Below are 23,672 nucleotides of genomic sequence, written 5' to 3'. Positions count from 1 at the left end.
CACAGGGCAGTTTGGTGATTCACCTCTGCACCAAATAGTTTTGTTAGGCAGGTAGATTTGTTCTACACAACAGTGTTGTCCAGGAGACCGGGTGTTGTTTAGAAAACCCACACGGTATCGATGAATGATTAGTAAGGTACTTCTCTCCCCCCCACTTCGTTTGGGCAAGGTGTTTTTACAGCAGAGAAAGGAATCCCTTCTGTGCCAAACCAGGTGTGTCTCCACAGCATTGTGTAAAAGAAAAACACTGAGAAAACATTTATAGTAACAATTACATTTTAATGATGGAATTTCAATAAAAGCAGTGACAATCCCACAAAAAATTAAAAGCCAAGATAAAAAAAAAAATCTAAATGGTGAACATCAGACGTTACAAAAGTTACACGCGTGAACTTCCACTTTTCATGTCTTACCACAGCATTATGTTCTTTTTTTTGTATAAGCAGTAAGTATCATTACAGCTGCTCTCATGGTTTTATCTATCATTTGGAGAATGGCCTCAGTAAGTGTAAAAATGAGGAGCTCTGAGCCTGGGACAGAAGAGCCAGACTTTTTTTCTTAAACTGGGATATCCTTGCTAATTTTTCGCTCACATAAAAACAGAAATTACAGGCTTTTAACCCTAAAAAAAAAAAAAACACACATTTGGTATGCTCCTAAATCTACACAGGCAGCTGAGCAAATCCAACTTTTTAGTAAGCAACCAAAAACAGTGACATAAGCACAGGGTATACAGGTTGTACATGTACAGCACTTTGACTAGTCAGACGACCCTAAAGCGCATTACACTTCAATCAGTCATGTACACATTCACACCCTGATGGTGGTGAGCTATGTTAGTAGCCCCAGCTACCCAGGAACAGAATGATAGAGGCAATGCTGCCATACATGAGCGCTACTGGGCACTCTGACCTCCTCCAGCAGGCAATTCGGGTGAAGTGTCTTGCCCAAGGACACAACCGACTGAGAAGGTCGGAGCAGGAGATCAAACCGGCAACCTGCCAGTTGCAGGACAAACTCCTTAACTTCTTCACCACTGTCACCACATTTCCAAACAGCCATCACAGCAGGGCCGCGTTCTTTGTACGTCGCTAACTAAGTTAGCTGGATTTGACTGTTTGGCATGATCTTGGATTGTTTGGTTCTTCGACGCTCATTCTGGACTTGCTGTCATAGCAACATGTGCCTCGAGCAGGCTTATTTCCCTAACAGGATTAGATCGCGGCTTTATAAGCGGAGGAGATAGGGAATGATAAGAGCTGCATGGGACAGAATTGTGGAACACCATTTTTGAATGTTTAATAAAAGACAAGACAAATATGCTTTGTTCCTATCGTTTTAGTTAAAGAATTCTTTATAAAGAAAAGCCAGCAAGTCATCTTTTGCCTGCAATAAGAGATAGTTATGTAAATCAGCAATACAACTATGTGTCAAATACTATGTGTATTAGCACTTACTCTGAAGGTCCTTTTGAAGCAACTCGATATGTAGTGCAATGTTTCTCTTTTTCAAGTTGTCGAGTTCAATTTCTCCTCTTAATTTGTGTTTTTTTTTTTCAGGTCAAAATACATATTTTTTTGTTAAAGGGTTTATATAGGGAACGGATGTCAACCTGTGTCATTCTGTGAAAGAAAAAGAAAAGGTCAAAACATGCCTCATGCAACAAAAGTAAAAAGTAAAAGTACAACACTGTCCACCTCTGTATCAGTTCTTTGTGCAGACTCTTCTTCAAGCCTTTCTGTAGGTCTTTCTCTAGCTATGGACTGCTGCAACTCACATTGCAGACAGAAAGAATAGGTACACAAGCATATACAAATTAGTGTAAAGTTGTTTATGAGAGGGTTTCTTCACTGTTCTGTGCAATGAAAATAAATGGGTATTACAAAGTGTTACAGTTTCTTCCCTTTATGCAAATTAGAAAAAGTACACAACTTACTGCATATGCCTCAGCCACCCCTTGCTTGGGAACAGGTAAAAATGTTGGTGTATTATGTAATGTCATTCCAATTAACTAAACTTAAAAGTATAATGTGATCAACTCATAGCAACATATTTTATATTAACTAAAAGTTTAGAAGTTTTCACTTTCACAAATGGTTCAAATGACTCTACCAGCCATTTGGATTATACTTCATTTAATGTAGCACCAAATAATGTTACAGTGTACTAAGATAATTGATTTAGCCTACCAGTAATGAAGGTGTTGCTGCTACTGGTCCCTGGCTTTGGGTCTGAGGAGGAGCTGCCCCCAGGAATGCCCTCCGCAATGGTTCAGTTTTCATTTAACCAAGGGCCAGCTCCTCTGCTGGGGTATAGTATGGTGGTGCAGTACCACCACCTGTTTTTTTTTTCCAGCCTTTTTCTTGGTGGCTCTTGTAAACAGACAAACACATAATTTAACATTTGCTTTTAAAAAGAAGAAAAAGTGGCTTTTTAAAATAAAGTTGTAATGAATGGTGTGGAGTAGAACCCAGAATTCAGCCAAAACAATGTTTTCCTTTTCTGGATTTTATTAAAATGAACAAAAACCAGATCCAAAAGGGGGTAGGGCAGACATCCAAAACACTTGACAGGAACAGAACTGGGCAGAATAAACAGAAGCAGGTTAACCAAAACAGGATCAAGATGCTGGGGCTCTTACCAAAACAGACAAGGCGGAACAGACGCATGGGCATGAAGTGTGACAAACCGACAAATAACTGAGGAGGGAGTGAGGCTTAAATAGACAGACAAACAGGTGAGCGGAGTGAACCAATTAGCTATAGGCAGGTTAAAGCAATAATGACAGAAGAAAAAACCTAAGACTGAGGATAACACAAAGCACAGAGCAAAAATAAGAACTAATACAAAGACCGGATAACTTAGAGCAATTCACAGACTAAACCGGAACCTAAAACAAGACAGAACCTACAATAGAAATAAACCCAGAGGCAGGAGAGAACTAATTTAACCAAACAATAAACCTAAACCAAAACAGAACATTACAAAAGTTTAATAATCAAAGGCTACCATTTTGTAGAATATTCTTGTACTTCAGTTTTACATGTGCCCATGTTCTAGTGGGTCCTGTGGAGGCTCTGACATAAAAGAACAAAGTAAATATGAAATTATTAAAATGCAAAAACACGTACTGTAGAAAGTGATAGAAACATCTACCATGGACAGTATTTACGCATCTAATTTGTCTGCTACTTTGTGCCAGCCCTCTCTCCTGGCTGTAGCAGACTTTGAGGTGTTCCCTGTCGTTTTAATTAATGACTCAAATTTGGCATAACCTTCCATTGAAAGCTCTTGTTCTGCTTGGGAGAAAAACTGTGGGCGTTCTTTGGCCATGCTGAACAGCCAATAGCAGCATTGCTGATCATTGTTTCTACTATCGATACATTTCCTCTTTTAAAACGACGCATGAACGCGCAATTATCTCAGATAACTCAATCCAGCCATACCAATCAGAATCAGAATCAGAAATACTTTAATAATCCCAGAGGGAAATTGCTGTTTCAGTACAATCGCCATAACATAACAAACAACACAAACATTTCAGGGGGAGACGATTTACTGAGGCCTTGCTGCCAAGGAACCACCTTACACGGTGCCCACATGGCGCTGCCATTACTCTGTGAAAAGATAGAGGCCACATAAAGGAAGGTGGGAGGGAAAAAAACACAACTCATACTTTATTCTATAGCAGGATACAGTTTGAGATATCAAAACCCTCTTGCACAAAGAGCCCAGATAAGACGAGACACATATAGCATAATCTTAAACAACAGGTGTATTCGAAGAACCCAATTAACCGGATCATGATTAGCACAATGATATCATCTTGGATGTCTCATTTGATCTCGGATGTTTTAAGCAACGTACGAAGAACGAGCCCCAGATATGTAATTGGGTCATAGGCACCAGCGGTGGGGGTTGTGGTCTAATGGTTAGAGAGCAGGGTGCTTCCATCCTGGAGAGGCTGCAAGGTTCCTGGGTCCCTGAGCAAGACCCCTAGCCACAGAATGATCTTTCTGGCAGTGGCAGTCCACTGCTCCATCCGGGATGGGTGAAATGCATTTTTTATGCATGTTGCAATGACAATAAAGATTATTATTATTATTATTATTATTATTATTATTATTATTATTATTATTGTCAGGACTCAGCAGGCAACGGCGTGCAGATTTCTGCCAGCCCTGCCATTTTCTCTCTCTCCGCAGGTGATTGCAGTTGGCAGGTGGGCGTGGCACGCACCTGCGCCTTGTTCAGCACCGTGGCTGGGAGTATTTAGGCAGTGAGCTGACAGCTGGAGGACGCCAGAGTGTTAACAACAATCGGTCCTGGTCTCACGTCTCAGTCAGATGCTTGCCCGTCGGCATTCCACCACGTCTCTGAATCTCGCTGTGCTGAAACACGTTAAACTGCTTTCTGCCTCCCGATTGTCTTCTGCATGTGTGCCCAACACCTAAAAACCATGACAATTATCATTATTATCATTAATATTATAGACCTGAATGGGGTTAGGAAGATGGGTAAATTATATAGAAGTTACAATTCTAATAGAAATCTCAGAAAAGTAGAGATAAGATGTGTGGGTTTGGAGGTTTACCAGAAGCTGCATCTTGAATAGATTATTTTACAAACAATATCTCATGCGGTTCACCGTAAGTGAGGGGGAGGCTTACCATGCGATATTATATAATACACCAGATATGTGATATGAAAGTTCAGCTTGTTACAGGAAATGATCTTAAAAGTTTATTTCAAATGAGCAACTGTTCTAATCCCAGAATAGAACAGACAGGAATGACCTTTTGGAACACAGACTGGGTTTGTGGTTCCATACTCTGCTGGGAAGCGACTAAGTAGCAGCTGCAAGGATGCTGATGTCACTGTAGGCAGCGGCTTCAGAAAGAAGCAATTGGCTTTTACTATAGTGGAAGAATTGGGCAGGTCACCAGAGACTAAATTCAGATCTGTCATAGGTTAGGAGGTAGAATTAGAATCAGAATTTTTGTTCGGAGATCATTAGTGCAGTAGAAGTCCGATGCTTTTGATATTCTGCCATTGCCTGTCAGTCTGTGCCAGGAATCTGAAGGCTGAGAAACAGGAGGAGGTATTCAACTTGACTGTGTTGCATTGCTTATGGTCGGGTTCATTTTCAATGTTCATGTGGTACATTTTACCAGCAAATTATATTTACTGTTTTGATTAGACAATACTTACTGTTACTGTTTTGAAACTCATTTAATATGATTAAACAATCAAGGATTAAAACCCAGTCTCCCCTAGCCATCAGTAGTAGAGGAAGGATCACAGACATGCCCAAAGCAAATGGAAATCCTAGACATGTTTGTCCATCAAGTCAGAGATGAAGAGGATATTATTATAATTACAGAAAGAACAAGATTCTGTCTCCCCCCCCTCCAAAAATGTATCTGCGACGCCGTCAACTGTGATCCTCTGGCTGCAGCTCGTAAAACTAACCATCTACACCTGTTCACCTGCCTTTATACACTGGTCTCCCACTGTCTCGTGCTGCCAGATAATTTGCAAGTCATTGTAGTGAGTAGATGTGCAGCTTTCCTTGGATGTGTCCTAATTTTAATAGATTGAGGCACATCAATCTTACTAGGAAGTGGGGAATACAGGAATGCATCTTTAGGAAGAGTTGGGCCTTCAAGACTGGGGATATTGCAGTAGCCAAGGCTGCACAAAAGAATATTAACTAGCGGATAGGTTGCGGCTTAGGGAATGAGCCGAACTTGATCTGTCCACCTCTAACACCACAAGGCCATAGGATTTTATCCACAGCATGACCAACATGGACTAAAAAAAAGAAGCCTGTCTTTGCTATTAACATCACCAGAGCAAATAAGGTAAATAATTTTTTGCCTTTGAATTTTTTACATTTGAAAGCAATAATCAGTGAGAATCCAATAACATTTTTGAGGGAGATAGTTGTAATCTACAAAAGGACATAATTTGAATCGATCCGGTCTCTGTCAACAGGGTTTTTAAATCTTTGCATGCAATACAGTTACATGACTTAATGATATGTTTGCTTTTATTCTAAAGATATTTTCTCAGGAACTCCCACCAGCTTGTCATCAGCTTTTCCAGCTCTCTATCAACACTCTTTTCCTGAGTTTGGAAAAAAATTGGTTTTCAGTCCAGTTCCTAAGAAAGTTTCTCCACAAATAAGCAATGACCAGCGGCTCTTGAGTCTGTCTTGATGAAATCGTCTGAGAAACTGTCTATAAATTAGCTACAGATGCAGGTGGAGCCACGTCGGAATCTATATAAGTTTGCATACAAAAGAAAATGGGGTGCGAGAAATGCCATTTTGACAGTTGTGCACCTGGTTTTAAAACATCTAGATAGTCTATTTTCATATGCAAGACTCGTTTTTATTCATTTTAGCTCTGCTTTTTGATTCAATTCATTTCCAAAAGAAATGATACAGCTCAATGTGAACCAATTTTTACCTAAGGGGTATCATTCTTTCTTATCTTTTAGGCCACAGCAGGTGAAACTCTGCCTTTTCGGATATTGAATTTAGCAGCACTGGTGCCCCGCTAGGTTGTGTCAGTTCACCTTTTTTGTTCACACTTTACAGATAGTGTTGGCTTGCAGCAACATCAACATGTTGTGAAATTTTCCGATGACATTATACACAAAGCCTGCTGACCACAAATATCAACTTAAAGAGCCACAGCTGTTTGGTGAGCGAGTGCGTGGGCTGGTGTGACTGTCATCGACTCCATGTTACAGTTTTCCACACTGGATAAAACACATTTCTTGAAACCTCTTCCCATTTTATCAAAACCCTAAACACAAATCCAAAAGCTAAAACTATATTCACAAACCCACAGATATCGTCATCAAAACCAAACTTTCACCTAAAAAACCAGTTCTCATGTGGTCAAAATCAAACAATGTGTTCAGTTCATACACACAGTATGAACTGATGAACTGACCAATTTAACAATAGGAAGAAAAGGGAAAAAGGAATGACAGAAAAGCACTTTACTAGCTGAGATTAATTCACTTACAACTTGTCTGGCTAGAGGGCTTCATCCACATCGCAGGCTATCCTGTTGCCAAACAATAGGAAACCCCCCCTGGTGTGACAGGCCCAGTCTAGACAAGAATCAACAGTTCCCAGGTCTGTTCCAATGCTTGCAGTAAATTTTCCCCATAGAGCTGTCGGTCATAGACCTTCCAATGCTATGCAGAGAAAAACTTTTCTATTGGATTTAGGAAAGGGCTGTAGGATGGAAGGAAACCCTTTATGAAATGCTGGTTGTTGGTATATCAGGGCAGCATAGTGAAAACTCACATTGTCCCAAACTATGACATACATCGGATGCACCGCTTGCTGATCCCGATGTTCACGTGCAGTAGACAACCCAGAAAGGTCAGAAGATGTTCGGTGTTATATGGCCCTAAGTGTGCATGCCGGTGGAGAACCCCCAGGTTACTTTTGGCTGCACAAAAGATAACTTTGCCACCAATTATGTTCCTGCCTCTCTGTCTCTTTTTTGCCAGATTGAACCCCTGCTTCAACCATGAAAATGTATTCATGGGGCCTTTCAATCCAGTTCAAAGATTCTTTGTAAAAAATAAAATCAAAGTCGAGTATAGTACTGTAATTGGCACAAAAAGACACACTTTAGATTACAATACGATAGATTTACAATCAATACAAGATGGTTTACGATACTCTAATACAGCAATTGTAACCACCAGCCTACAGTAACAGTAGGCCTATGAGCAAAGAATTATACTGAAAATGTGTTCTTGCCCTCGAGTAATATTCTTCCCTCTCTCTGCAGTCTCCCCGCTTCGATGTTCAGGCCTCGTCTCGTTATTCGTATCATTGACCTTATTGTTTGCATTCCCTAAATAAACATCTTAAACTGACTGTCGTGTCCCGTTCGTGTCTGCATGTGGGCGAAACACCTTAAAACCATGACAGTGACCAGTAAAAGTAACTATTGCGTTACTTTTTCGTTTCTGGCTTTTTTATTTATTTTTTTTTGAAAATTTCTTGCTGCCATGTCCATTCAATGCACCCCCCCACACACACACACACACACACACATATACTCCCCCTTTTCTGTTGAACAGTGAAGTGTGGTCAAAGCAGCTTTAATTCTCCATCACATAACTTTCATATCAGCGGTGCGCTCCGATCAGCACCTGGCGCTCACTGAGTCGGGCCGTGGTACACCATCACACCAGAGTTGCAAAATGGTTTAAAAAACTTGGTTTATTATTATTTTGTTTACAGTTTAGCTTGGATTTTATTTACTGTGCAGCATAGCTTTGCTGTGCGCGCTGAATTCAGATGCTGTGCGCGAATGCACACGTGCGCAGTTTAGAAGGAACAGAAACAGTTTGGCGCTAGCCTCGTGAGACCATCCTGATCTCGCGAGCTTTCAAGGTTTCACTCGCAGATCAGTCTGGCTACTTTCCGTTAAAGAAAATTTGGAGCCGTTCACCAAACGAACGTCCAATCAGCGTTGGCTTTGAGGCGGGTTGAGGTGTGACGCAACGAAAAGCGCCACAGTTCAGTCTAAAGAACATGGCGGCTTCAGCCGATGAAACTAGCGTTAGCGTGGCTATCGCAAAAGTTTTATCGGAATTACAGAGTATTTCTTTGCTGAGCTAACGAGCCTTTACCTGCAGCAGCAAGAGTAGCTTGGCTTGTCGTCGCTCTGTTACGAGCGACGACGAATCTGATTGGTTTATTTGGCCCGTCTATCACCAACATAGGCCAATCAGCTAACCAGTATTTTCGCCCCTTCCCAAAATTACTTCAACGGAAGGTTTCCAGATGGATATGCGGAGCAAATCTATCTGGCGGAGTCAGGTAAGTTTGGCGCATCAGTCAGTTTGAAACAGTTCCTGTATCGGTCACGTAGCGCATACGCGCATCGACACAGGTTTTGCTCTACGAGCTCGAGTCATGCGCCGACGTATCGGTGTTGCCGAACCCATGTTCTTGTCCTTTTCGCTGTTTAACTCAAAATAATGTGCGTACCTCCAAGAATCAAACACTGTCTTCTCGGCCATCTTGCTGGGGTACAAACACAAGTAGCTTACACACACAGGTGCGCGCACACACAAACACACACACAGAGGCAAGGAGCAGGGTACAGACATAGGCAGCCGCATCTGACTAAATGCAGAAAAGCAGGGGCTTCACTTTCCTTATCGAGGGAAAATCTTGAAGAAACGGAGTAACGAGTGCTTATTTTGGAAAATAACGGAGTTACTGATTACTGAATTCGCAAAACTAACGCGTTAGATTACTCGTAATTGTCATGGTTTTCAGGTGACGAGCCCACATGCAGATACGATCGGGAGGCAATGCACAGTTTTAAGATGTTTATTTTAGGAAACAGACAGATCTATGGACGGAACTACGGGTGAGTCGGCTGGGTCAGAACGTCAAGGCTGGCGAGTCTGTAAGAAAGAGGAAGTAAGAAACTCTGAAAGTAGAACCAGGGGAATTGCTAGAAGTGCGCTGCTTACCATTTAGCTGGGCGGACCTAACCGGGAAGAAGTAGCGTCGGGAATACTCTATGATTCTACTCAGCTGGAGTTAGGCGGCTGGTGGCTGAGGACGGCTGATGTAACTGGCGAGGGATCCTGAGCGAACCTCGTCGGCAACGGTTGACAGATGGATTGACCAGAGTGAATACAGAACCAGCAGAAACCGGGAGAGGGGAACTCAGGCCTCGCTGGGTAACATCCAGGAAGTATGAGGGGAGCGCCAGAGCAAAATCTGAGCAGGCGGTTCTGCTGGTCTGTTTCTTCGGAACGAGACGTCAAGACGGGTGAGTGCATCCAAGCACCAAAATCTGAGGCAAAACAGAGATCCAAAAATTTGTCAAAAACGAAGAGCAAAAACTCACAAGCTGGTTTCCGAGAGTAGGGACAGAGGCCACGTCGTACCACGACTGGTTAAGGCTCTGGCGTCTTCCATCTGTCAGCGCTCTGCTTAAGAAGCCAGAGGAAGCCGCCTGCAACGAGCTGCAGGTGTGGGCCACGCCTCCTCAGCCAACCAGACACACCTGAGGAATAGAGTTAGAGTAGAGCAGCACAGAGAATCCTGACAGTAATAAGAGTACTCTAACGCGTTACTTATAATGCGTTACCCCCAACACTGATGGTGACTTACCATATCACACAGAGGTGCGATGGCTAAGCCAGGGAAACGTGCTGCAAAGATGTTTTGAGCTGCGTGAGGAGAGACAACAGAGCTGTCTATAAAGGCCTATAAAACCAAGCTGAGTCAGTGGGAGACGCAGATGATGAAAGAAAAATTAAGCCACTCTTCCAGCTGCCAGACCATGAAAGAGAAGCTCTCTACCGCTGTGTTCCCAAGTGCAAAGTTTGCTAAAAAAATAATCATACTTGCCGTCGACTTCCAACGCCAATTTCCCGACTTTGAAGCCCAAAAAAGCAATCCTTTTGTAGTTGATGTAGAAAGTGCAGCACCACATCTACAAATAGAGTTGATAGAGCTCCAGTGCAATGACGCATGGAAAGAAAAATATGAAAGAGGGGCTGCTGCTGAGTTTGCACATTTCATCCCCGACACAATGCCCCAGTTGCGTATCCAAGCTGCTCTGACGCTCTCTGTTTGGCAGCATATACCTGTGTAAACAGCTTTTGTCTTTAATGAAGCAAATCAAAACAGAAGCCGTCTTACTGATAATTGTAACGTTCTGTTGTGGTTCAGGTTATTTTTTCAGTTTAGCCACTTTTCTGTCTTAGGATTTATTTCTGTTTTCTTGTTTTTGTATTGGATTTATGCTTAGTCTTTGTTATTAGTTTTTATTTCAGCTCATGTCTGTTTAGTCTTTGTCTTGTTTTCTACCTTAGGTTTATTGTCTATTAGTCTGTATGCTCCTTTTATCATCTCCACCTGTTTTGGTTAATTAGTCTCGCTCTGCTCTCCTGTTCCGTTAGCCTATTTAAGCCCGCTTTAGTTTTCTGTTTGTTGCCAGGACGTCTTGTGTTATCCTCACGTGCAATCTACTCGGTAAGAGCACTTCACCCTTGTCTGTTCTGGTTTAGCCTGCCTGTCAGTTTTGCCCGTTCAGTTTTCTGCTCGCCTGTTTTTGGAGTTTGTTCTATTGCTTGCCTGAAGCCAGCTCCTCTTGCCTCCTGGATTTTTTGTTAATAAACCCCTTTTTAAGCATCAGCTCTGTGTTCGGCTAACATTTGGGTTCTTCCTTTACAATTCATTACAATAATCACCTTCACTCAATCCTGAGGATGTCCTCAGCTCAGAGCCTTACCCCGAATATTGATGAACTTGTACAAAAGATGAGACACCACCAAGTGTGAGACTCAGCCTCAGACAAGTGAGCATCACAGAGCAGTAACGTCTTTTTCAGTTTTTATTTGAGTTATTTGTTTGTACAGGACGTGATTTTTCTTTGAAGGAAGTATTGTTTTTTTTCTGTGTGCCATAGATCTTAGCATTTTATTTTATTGTATTTTATTTAAGGCACCAGCAACCCCCGCGACCCCATGAGGGATTAAGAAAATGGATGGATGTATTTTATTCATATTTATTTTTCAGTTGAATGGACTCAGGGAAAATTGCACATAAGAGCCATGAGAAAGAATAAAACTGATTTGATTTATTTTTTTTAATTTTCTTATTTTACTATTTGAAAGCAGTGATCGGTAGAATCATAGAGCAGCACAATAATGCGATTTCAGTTTATAACGCATGCACTTTTATTTATGTATTTATCTTTATGTAACCCCCATATATGTGTGTAATATTGTGAGTATTATTTTATATTTAGTTTTATTGGTTTTGTCTGGTAATTTAATGCACCGGCAAATCGGGTTATATTTTAATTTTGTGTTTTCCTTTGCTACCCGAAACGGCCAGTAGGTGGCTTGTGAGTTTAACCTCTGGGTTAGACAGCAGAGAAAAAAGAGTAGAAGAAGAAAACCGTAGCTGGCTGCAGCACGTTGTGCTGAGCTATAGAACGCTGGAAAAAAATAAGAAGAAAGCACATTATATGATAAATTCTGTTGAATTTCGGTAACGGTTCACAGAAGAGAAGAGAAGTGACCAGGATTTTTGCAGTTCAATCTGTTTCTGCTGTGATTTTCTCCGGTTGGTTTTTTTAGAACCACATTCAACTTGGAACATTGTCCAGCTGCCTACCATCGCAGGCCTGGATTGGATGTGCTGAGCTCCAGGTTTCCACCCAAGACCTGGGACTGCTGGATCCGCTGCCTGCTTTGCACTGGATTGAGATAAGCTTTTGGATCCAAAGAAACACATGACTATTACATTTGACAAAGACTTGACTGACTGACTTAAATTTAAAGTATTGAACTAAAGAAAGGAACTGAACAATAAGGAATCCGGATTAAAAGAAACACACTGCTTGTTATAATAAGAGTGGACACTTTCTGTTAAAAAAACGTTACAATAAGAATCTGTTTAATTTTTTTGTATTAAACAGCCTGTTCATTTTCTTGACTATATGGTTGTTTGTGCTTATTATCCTCCTTTTCGAACTTAGCAAGATAAATTGTAACTACAACATTTGGAAATCTAAAATTCTCAACTCATCCGTTTGGAAGTTACACAAAATTTGGTTACATAAGTGGCGAGCCAGAGCCAGGAGGATTTTGTGCTATAAACAACCAATATAAAGAGTTGCTAAGTAATCCTTTTGACTTTGATGATAACCAGCCAAAAATATGGCTTCTGTTGTTGACATTGGGACAGAGTATGGTGTAAATGCCAGAAAATCTATTCTTTTGAAGGGCATACTTGATGATGACACCGATAAAGATGTTGTAGAGGTTGTATCAGTATATGGCAGTGTCAGCAAAATAGTGAGACTCAAAGACTTTCAAGTAATTGTCGAGTTTGACTCAGAAGAGTCGCTAAAGCGCATCAGCTTTCCCTCTGTGATTCAGTGTCCTAAGAACCCAGTCTCAAAATGGTGTTTGGATAGAGTTGAGGTTTTAACTACCCCCACACTGTCCCCTTCAGCCATTAATGAAAACACTGAAGCCACATGTTCCTTTAAAACTGTGCAGAATGAACAGGGTAGTTCAGATAGCACTGGAAGTGAATCAGACAGCAGTGGATCATCTATTATATTCAGTCCTCAAAAATTACAACCTCCACCCAGTAAGCCATCAAAATCTGTCTCCAAACCACAAGGTGAAACAGAAAAGCTTAAGAGGACAAGTAAGGGAAAGGCAGTAAGACCAAAAGAACAAGCTAAGGGCAATACCACAAGCTTAGACCCTGACATATTGAACCCACCAGATGTCCAACGAATAATAGTGGAGCATGTCATTAAGAGTGAAGCCTCGACAGGACTAGGCTCCAAGAGACTGCGTTCCTTCTCAGGCAGACTGCCTAAACCTCCTGGTGAAGTGGATTTTGAAACATGGTGTTTACATGTGGAACTTATGTTTCAGGATGGCTATACAATAGATGTGCAGCGAAGACTGATACTGGAGAGCTTACTGTCACCCGCAGCAGACATTGTAAAACAACTGGGCTCTCATTCACCTCCTCAACATTATGTAAAACTTCTCCAGTCAGCCTATGGTCTCGTCGACGATGGGGAGGAGATCTTTGCCAAGTTCCTCAGTACTCATCAGGATGCAGGTGAGAAAGCATCTGAATACATCCAGAGACTGCAAACACTCCTTAGCACTGCGGTCAGACGGGGTGGTGTAAGTGAGGCCAATGCTAATAGACAACTTTACAAACAGTTTGTGCGGGGTTGCTGGGACCAGACTTTACTGTTGACCCTACAACAGAAACTGAGAGGTGATCCTGCCCCAGATTTTTCAGAGCTGCTTCTTGAATTAAGAACAGAAGAAGAAAGAAGATCCCTAAAAATAGACAGAATGCAACGTCACCTTGGAGGGTGTAAAGCAAAACCTCTTGCCCAGTTTCATGGCATCCCAGATTCCACCCCCACAACTAATCAGGACACAGATCTAATGCAGAAATATATAACAGAGACTGAGAACTTAAGGAAACAAGTGGCTGAACTTAAACTACAGTTAACTGAAAAAAGAGCCCAAAGACGAAAGAAACATGAGCAGAAACATGCCACGGCCCCAGAACCCCAAACAGCACATTTTGTAGAACTGCAAGCACATCAACCCATACCCAGGTCGGCCCCAAAAGCATGGTTTTGTTTTAAATGTGGTGAAAATAATCACATCGCTCGAGAGTGCGTCAATACTCCAAACAAAGACCTTGTTGACAAAAAGTACAAAGAATTAAAGGCAAAACAGCAAGAATGGCAAGCCAAATATGCACCGGCTTTAAACTGGACGGGGTTTCAGTAGAGGGGCATACTGAGGCCTTACCAGGGTTTAGTCCCAATTCAGAGCAAAGTCTAAAGCCAGCACAAGATAACCAAAAGAACAAAAGACCTAAACAAATAAGTGACAGTACCCACTCTTGTTCAGCCTTATCAGAGGAGGCCCTTTTGAATGCTCTGGTAGGATCAAAACGTACTGTCAGCTTAACTATTGATGGGGTTCACAGCGTGTGCCTTTTAGATTCTGGCTCCCAGGTGACCACAGTATCAGAGACATTTCACAGACTACACCTACCTGCACGCCCGATTCAGTCGGTGACCAATTTGCTTGACATAGAGGGTGCAGGGGGTCAGCAAGTACCCTACTTGGGTTATATAGAACTTAACTTGTGCTTTCCAAAAGAAGTTACTGGGAGACCTGAGGAAGTGAATACCCTAGCACTTATTGTACCAGACTGTAGATCAAACCAAGAAGTTCCAGTTCTCATAGGGACAAATGTTTTGGATGTGCTTTATGAAACATTCACATCCTACAAAGAGCCAGACACAATTGTCAGACAGATGAGCCATGACAACATTCCAGTGATCCAAACCATGTACAATAGGGTCAAAGTTGATAAGGGGAGTGGAAAAACAGGAAAAGTTAAGCTGTTGAGCAAAAAATGTGTCGCAGTACCAGCTGGCGAAAAAGCTGTCTTGACAGGCTATGCCAGACATGTTGACATAACCCCAGGTAGCCCTCTGTTAGTAGAACCCACAGCATCAAGCTTACCTGGGGGTTTCCTATTTTGTAACTATGTTATGACAGCTCCCTCAAAGGCTTCTTTTAAACTTCCTATTTTGATCAAGAACGAGAGTGCTCATACAATCAGAATCCCTGCTGGTCAAACAGTGGCTGAGCTGTATGCCCCCTTGTCAGTGTGCTCTTTAGCTTCAGGCTTGAGTACTAACACAAAGACTACCTCAGAGTCTCCAAAATCTGCTGCTGAGGTTGATAACGTCAAAACCACTGCAGCCAGCCCACTTAAGTTTGACTTAACTGACACCCCACTCTCTGAAGAGTGGAGACAGAGGATTATAGATAAACTAAACTCAATGTCAGATGTTTTTGCCATGCATGATTTGGATTTTGGACACACAACTGCTGTGAAGCATCACATACGACTTTCGGATGCAACTCCATTCAAACAACGACCCAGACCTATACACCCCTCGGACTATGAAGCTGTCAGACAGCATTTAAAAGAACTTTGTGAGGCCAACATTATTCGTGAATCTGAGAGTCCATTCGCATCCCCGATTGTGGTGGTTAAAAAAAAGAATGGGGCTATTAGGTTATGCATCGATTACAGAAAATTAAACAACCAAACCATCAAAGATGCATACGCCCTACCAAACATTGAAGAAGCTTTTTCAGCCTTAACAGGCTCAAAATGGTTTTCTGTTATGGACCTAAAGTCTGGGTATTATCAAGTGGAGGTTGAAGAAAGTGACAAACATAAGACAGCATTTGTTACTCCCATGGGATTTTGGGAGTTTAATAGAATGCCCCAGGGAGTCACTAATGCGCCTAGCACATTTCAACGTGTTATGGAAAGGTGCATGGGAAGTCTTAACCTCAAAGAGGTCCTAGTCTTTCTAGACGACCTCATTGTGTTCTCAAATACATTGGAGGAGCACGAGGAGCGTCTCATGCATGTTCTGTCAAAACTCAGAGAATTTGGACTCAAACTCTCCCCAGATAAGTGCCATTTCTTCAGGACATCCGTTAAGTATCTCGGTCACATTGTCTCAGAGAAGGGTGTGGAGACTGACCCTGAAAAAATAGCTGCCCTCACCACCTGGCCAAAACCCAGAAACATAAAAGAGCTCAAGTCATTTTTAGGGTTCGCAGGTTATTACAGGAGGTTCATCAAGGACTATTCTAAAATCGCAAGGCCCTTAAATGATCTCACGGCAGGTGGTTACCCCCCCAGAAGGACTAACAGAGCAGGAGCAAAGCACAGCTCTACCATAGACCCAAAGAGACCCTTTGCTGATAAGTGGACTGCAAAGTGTGACGAATCCTTTAACACTCTGATACACAAACTGACGACAGCTCCAGTCTTAGGCTTTGCAGATGCTAAACAGCCCTACATCCTTCATACGGATGCAAGCATCCATGGACTTGGTGCAGCTCTTTACCAAGAGCAAGATGGACATCTGAGAGTGATAGCTTTTGCAAGCCGGGGTCTGTCAAACTGCGAAAAAAGATATCCAACACATAAACTTGAGTTCCTTGCCCTAAAGTGGGCAGTAACGGACAAGTTTTTCGATTATCTCTATGGTGCCAAGTTTACTGTTGTGACGGACAATAATCCTTTAACATATGTCCTGACATCTGCCAAATTAGATGCAGCTGGTCACAGATGGTTGGCTGCACTTGCCACCTTTGATTTTCGTATTCAGTACAGGGCTGGAAAGGCAAATCAAGATGCGGACGGTCTTTCCCGCAGGCCTCATGTACAAGATGAAATGGACAACTCTGCTAAAGATGAGGATGACCGGATTGACCGGTTCATGTCTGACATTAAGCAGGACATAACTGTCTCTCCAGAAGTGGTACGTGCAATATGCCAACGTCACAGTGCCCACTCAGAATTTCAACCACAGTCTGAGTCGCCCTTCCTTGGCTTTGTTGAGTGTGTTGCTATTGATGCCAATGTTATTCCACCAGAGTACAGCCATACGGACGTTTTACCTGGCTCCTGCACTTTACCGCAAATGTCTCAACGTGACTGGGCTTTAGAGCAGGAGAAAGACTCATCCATAAGCAGAGTCATATCTTTGTTAATGGGGGGGAGGAGACCACCTTACAGAACACAGCAACATGAAGACAGAGAGGTCCAGCTCATGTTACGACTATGGGACCAATTAGTCATGAGAGATGGGGTGCTTTACCGGAAAAGACTTCTAAATGGTGTACCATCCTTCCAACTAGTTCTGCCGAGGACTTTTCGAAATGCGGCTTTAGAGGGATTACATGACTGTATTGGGCATATGGGTGTGGATCGCACCACAGACCTAGTTCGTGCACGCTTTTATTGGCCACGCATGCTCACTGACATAAACAACAAAGTACACACATGTGAGAGGTGTGTCAGACAAAAAGCCAGAGCTGAACGTAGTGCCCCTCTGGTGAACATTTGTACCAGCAGACCGCTGGAGCTGGTCTGCATGGACTACCTGTCCTTAGAGTCTGATGAAAAGGGGTCAAAAAATATACTTGTAATCACTGACCATTTCACCAAGTATGCAGTGGCAGTGCCTACTGTTGACCAAAAAGCAAAAACCGTGGCTAAAGCCTTGTGGAGTAATTTTTTTATTCACTATGGCCTGCCAGAGCGATTGCATAGTGATCAGGGCCGGGATTTTGAGTCCACACTGATCAGAGAGCTATGCAATCTGCTTGGGATAAAAAAAACAAGAACGACACCTTACCATCCACGTGGCAACCCTGTGGAAAGGTTTAACAGGACACTCCTTGCCATGTTGGGCACCTTGCAGGAGGAGGATAAGTTAAGGTGGAAAGATTTTGTGCAGCCATTGGTGCATGCCTATAATTGCACAAAAAATGACACTACAGGATACTCACCTTATCAGCTCATGTTTGGGAGACAACCAAACTTGCCCATTGACATTGCATTTGGACTCAACAAACCGAGTGGGAGGGGAGAAACACATAGTCAGTATGTGAAAGGCCTCAGAGAAAGTTTGACAGAGAGCTACAAACTTGCTGTTGAACATAGCGAAAAGGCCGCCTCTTACAACAAACAGAGGTTTGACAACAAAGTCAGGGAGTCTAAGCTTGAAGTGGGAGATCGTGTCTTAGTAAAAAATGTTGGTCTCCGTGGGAAACACAAAATTTCCGACAGGTGGACTAACACGGTTTACAAAGTGATCAAACAGATAGAAAACCTCCCTGTTTATGTAGTTGCTCCCTTTGATGCTGTAGGTCCAGAAAGAGTCTTGCATAGAGACTTGTTATTGCCCTGTGGGTTTTTGTCAGTTACAAAGGAGCAACCTGAGCCCATAACACAAAAACAAACAAGGAAGTCTAAAAGACTACAGTCAAGTGCAACAAACAGAGACGCTGGAAATGAAATTCCAGAGGATTTGCTGCCGGACAGTGAGGATGAAGATGTGGAATATTACCACTATCCTCCCATACAAATGGTGACGGATGGAGGAACCAGAAACGATGAAGAACAGGACAAGGACATGCAACTTGAACCAGGAAACCAGATGTTGGACACAAATGAACTTGCCACTGAGAAAACAGAAACTGGCAACTCAGAACTGGATATGACAACCAAACATGTTTCAGTGCCACAACTTAATCCTGAAGCTTCACCATTTGAGCCACAAGTGCCAAAAGAAACCATTTCAGAAGAGAAGCAACTCAGGAGTGATTTACCACAGTCACCCGTACCCCAAATGTCCAAACAACCACCAGACCATGTAATAATAAATATTGACAGCCCTGAAACATCCACTACTATCCCTGTTGGAACAGAGGATTATGAAGAGAATGTTGAAGTAAGGAGATCTGAAAGAGACAGAACCCGTCCCAAGAGACTGACCTACCCATCCTTAGGAAACCCCCTTGTGGTAGTTATGCAGTCTTTACTTGGTGGCTTAGACAAAGCACTACAAGTAGCTCTTGAAAGTGACTTTTATGACCCTGGGTTTGATGTTTAGGAGATACTGACATGCAGGGACGCATGACATTAATGGGGGGGAGGATGTAACCCCCATATATGTGTGTAATATTGTGAGTATTATTTTATATTTAGTTTTATTGGTTTTGTCTGGTAATTTAATGCACCGGCAAATCGGGTTATATTTTAATTTTGTGTTTTCCTTTGCTACCCGAAACGGCCAGTAGGTGGCTTGTGAGTTTAACCTCTGGGTTAGACAGCAGAGAAAAAAGAGTAGAAGAAGAAAACCGTAGCTGGCTGCAGCACGTTGCGCTGAGCTATAGAACGCTGGAAAAAAATAAGAAGAAAGCACATTATATGATAAATTCTGTTGAATTTCGGTAACGGTTCACAGAAGAGAAGAGAAGTGACCAGGATTTTTGCAGTTCAATCTGTTTCTGCTGTGATTTTCTCCGGTTGGTTTTTTTAGAACCACATTCAACTTGGAACATTGTCCAGCTGCCTACCATCGCAGGCCTGGATTGGATGTGCTGAGCTCCAGGTTTCCACCCAAGACCTGGGACTGCTGGATCCGCTGCCTGCTTTGCACTGGATTGAGATAAGCTTTTGGATCCAAAGAAACACATGACTATTACATTTGACAAAGACTTGACTGACTGACTTAAATTTAAAGTATTGAACTAAAGAAAGGAACTGAACAATAAGGAATCCGGATTAAAAGAAACACACTGCTTGTTATAATAAGAGTGGACACTTTCTGTTAAAAAAACGTTACAATAAGAATCTGTTTAATTTTTTTGTATTAAACAGCCTGTTCATTTTCTTGACTATATGGTTGTTTGTGCTTATTATCCTCCTTTTCGAACTTAGCAAGATAAATTGTAACTACAACATTTGGAAATCTAAAATTCTCAACTCATCCGTTTGGAAGTTACACAAAATTTGGTTACATTTATATTAAGAAACATATTTTGTTTTTAAAAACAACTTAATTTTTTGCTCTTTGCCTGTTGAAAATGTTTTCCCTTGAGGTTACTGACAGAGCCATAACAAAATATCGCTTTATCTTTTAATGAACAGAACATGCGATTTTCCCTTGTGAAGGAAGTTCGTTCTTGTCTGTTTGCCTGTTGAAAAATGGTTTCACTTGAAATTACTGACAGATCCATAAGAAAATATTGCTTTATTCATTTAATTATTAATTAATATACACTGTGTAAGGTCTTGGTTCAATAGGCTATGTGCAATCATTTCAATATGTTTTAATAAACATTGAACCAGTCCGGTCCTCGGCTTGTAGCAAATTAGTTTTTTGGCTGTATTTGACTTTGACATCCCTGTTCTAAACTCAGAATGAAGGTACTTTACTGTAACTATATGTGGTACAAGGACTCAATCCCTCATTTTTTAGTTAAAGTTATTAATGAACAGACAGCTCAATATGTCCAGAAGAGCGCAAATGTAACCTAGATAACTAATACCAAATTAAAAAGTTTGGATCTTTTAATAATATGTTTAGAGGAGCATGTGTTCTTTTTAGAGTAAAGATGTCCCAATCCACTGGTGTTATATTTTGATTTCTCCTGTGTTTTCATTTTGATAATCTTCTTGTAAGGTCTTGGCTTAAGTAGTTCTCGTCTGTGTTCATTGTTGTTATCTGTTCTTTAAATTATAGACTCTTCCTATTAGTGAAGCAGCCAGAGGAACGGAGCCAGAGACTTTAGTTCTCAGAGACTAACTAAAGTCTGATTTATTTGGCAACATACATGGTGGTACAGCGCTGGGCTCTATCCGCAGAAACAGCATCGTCATCACATTCCAAAACCACATTCACTTTCTTGGACAAGCAGGCTCCTGTGCAATAGTTGGGACTCAGGCACATGACGAGATCTAATTGGCTCTGTGGGCCAATACTGTGGGCAGGCAGCCTGTTTACGCTGTGTGTGTGTGTGTGTGTTGGTCCCAGGAGTGTATCTAGCTGCAATAGACATACAAATAGAAAAGACTGGATGTTTCTCAGCTCTGAGATGAATGTGTCAGTACAAATAGAATATTGTTTGTGAATACAAAGCAAGTTTCCATGAAGTACCATAAACATACAAAATGAATACTACAACATAGACAAACCACTATATATTTAATATAAATTCAAACACGGTTAACAACCAGCAAATGACAATCAAAACTTTAAACACAATTATTCACAAAAAGCCAATTCTAACAGTACTTTTGGATTAACTCTGTAAGATACATATATGTATATGTTTATATATAGTCACCAATTCATTTTGCTCACCACTGGATCCTTCCATCATGCCTTTGTTGCCCTCCATGCTTTAGAACAAATTTTTCTCTTTTTTGTCCTTGATTTGAGCAGGTAAATAAGATGATTTGCCAATGGAATAAGATTTTTGCACTTAAAATATGAACAACTCATCTCAATCATCTTATTTCAAGTGCTGGATGTCTAATTATCTTATTTTAGGGGTCAAAATACTAATTCCATTGGCAGATGATCTTATTTACCTGCTCAAATCAAGGACAAATACAATAACTTTAAGAACATTTCACTTATTTTTAGATCTGTTTTTGCAGTGCATTCTAAGTACCTTTTTAAAAGAAAAAAATGAATGATGGGCATCAGACAAGCTGCAAAGGTTGCATCCTTCCCACAGCAGACCGAATCCTTGAGTTTTTTTATGACTTTATTTTCCCCAGCACAACACCACTGAGTCTTCATGTTATAGTCGACCCGTAAACAGTACTGATGGTCAGGAGCTTCTTGCTTGAATCATAACATGTGTCAGGATCCCCAGGGCGTGATTATTATTAGCTCCCGGGGATCCTGCAGTCTGCCTGTCACACCCCGATTTTGTTCATACCTAAATCCTCATATCATTTGTTTAGTTTTTGGTTCTTTATTAATGTTAATTATATATTTGGATATTTGTTAGATTGTTTTCTGTTTTGTTAATTATGGGTTTTTACGTAAGTAGTACTGTTAGATCCTCATTTTATGCATGCCTTTCTTTAGCTTAGTTTCAGTTCCATCCATCCATCCATCCATCCATCCATCCATCCATCCATCCATGCAACCCATGCATGCACAGAGAGAACATGCCAACTCAATGCAGAAAGACCCAGTGCAATGGTAGGACTTGAACCCAGGACCTAGTTTCAGTTCTGTTATTTATTATATTAGTGTATTCTGATTATGATAGATTTAGTTAGATTATAGCCTCTATTAATTCTGTAGTTCAGTTCCTTCTGAGTTAAGATTCTCCCCTTGCCTAGCCCATTATCTCATTCTCCATTTAGATTCTGTTCTCCCTATGCTCCTGCAAGTTCATTGCCCATGGCTCCTGAAAACCTGACAACACAGCTCTATCTTTTTAATCACAGGCTACTGTAGAAAAGATTATGTGTGAGGAAACATGGTCATGTGACCTCAGCAAATAATTTTTAACAAACAGGAAATCAGATTTAAACGTTTGGCCAGATGGCCCTTATACAGTACAGAATTGTAATCATTGGCAAGAGGAGGTAATATGAAATTTAATGAAAACAATACATAATGTTTTGATCATTTATGATTATTTAGACAATACTAACTGATGTGCCATGGTTAATTACATGTCTCAGGTAGCCACAGAAGTGGAATCACTTATTTTAGGGTCCTGGGGATGCTCCAGTCTGCCTATACTTTGTTTATATGTAGGTTGTGTCTGCGCAAGGTTTATTCTAAACATTACTGTTTGACTCGCCTCTTTCCTCCTTTCTTCCCTCTCACTCTGCCTATCTGTTCTTGGATTTCAAGCGGATTTCCTTTCAAGCATTCATTGGGTTGGCCAGCGGCCTTCGTATCGAGTTAGCCGCCCCTCGGTAGCCCCACTTGCTTGTGGTGTCTAAACTGTAGCTATAGTTAGGAGCTAGCAGCTTAGGAGCTGGCAGCTTAGCATCTGACACTCGTTGTGCCCACTCGGGCTAGTGGCAGGCCTGGTCTTAAGGCACAATCACGTCACTCCAGATCCATTTCAATGCTGTTACATCATTTGCTTGTCTTAATGGTGATTATTCAATGCTTAATCAAGAGATAATTATTTGTTAGAAAATTACCAAAAGCTAAAGGCTCCTACATCCAAGTTTCATAATTTTGCTGTTTGTTATTGCTTTTATTTTCCTCTTTTTATGTTATGTGTGTGTATTCAGTAGTAAGTGTGTTCAAGTAGTATTGGTATAATTGCTATAACATGGAATTTTTGGTTTAATACATTTTAACTACTTTAATTGTAGTGGTCTGTGGTTTTTATATCAGTGATCAAACTGTCTCTAAGATAACTTATCACCCCTTTTTGGATTAACAATACGAATACATGAGACATTATTTTCCTTTGCTTGCGGTAAAGGTTATTAACATTTACTAGTGGCAAGTCTACTTCAGTCTTACAACTGACTAAACATCCGTCTTTTATGGTAAATAAGCTTAATAATTGTTAAGTAATAAACCCAATTGCTAGTTATAACCATTAAAGACTGGTAGCTCTTAATCACAACCATTTGAAACATTTTTCGTTGTTGCTTTTCCTTGATTAGAATATCATATTATCAATTATAATATCAAATAATTATAATTAAT

Source organism: Fundulus heteroclitus, chromosome 18, assembly GCF_011125445.2.
Source record: "Fundulus heteroclitus isolate FHET01 chromosome 18, MU-UCD_Fhet_4.1, whole genome shotgun sequence".
Lineage (NCBI taxonomy): Eukaryota > Metazoa > Chordata > Actinopteri > Cyprinodontiformes > Fundulidae > Fundulus > Fundulus heteroclitus.
The sequence above is the reverse complement of the archived record's forward strand: the minus strand, read 5'-3'. Positions refer to the sequence as shown.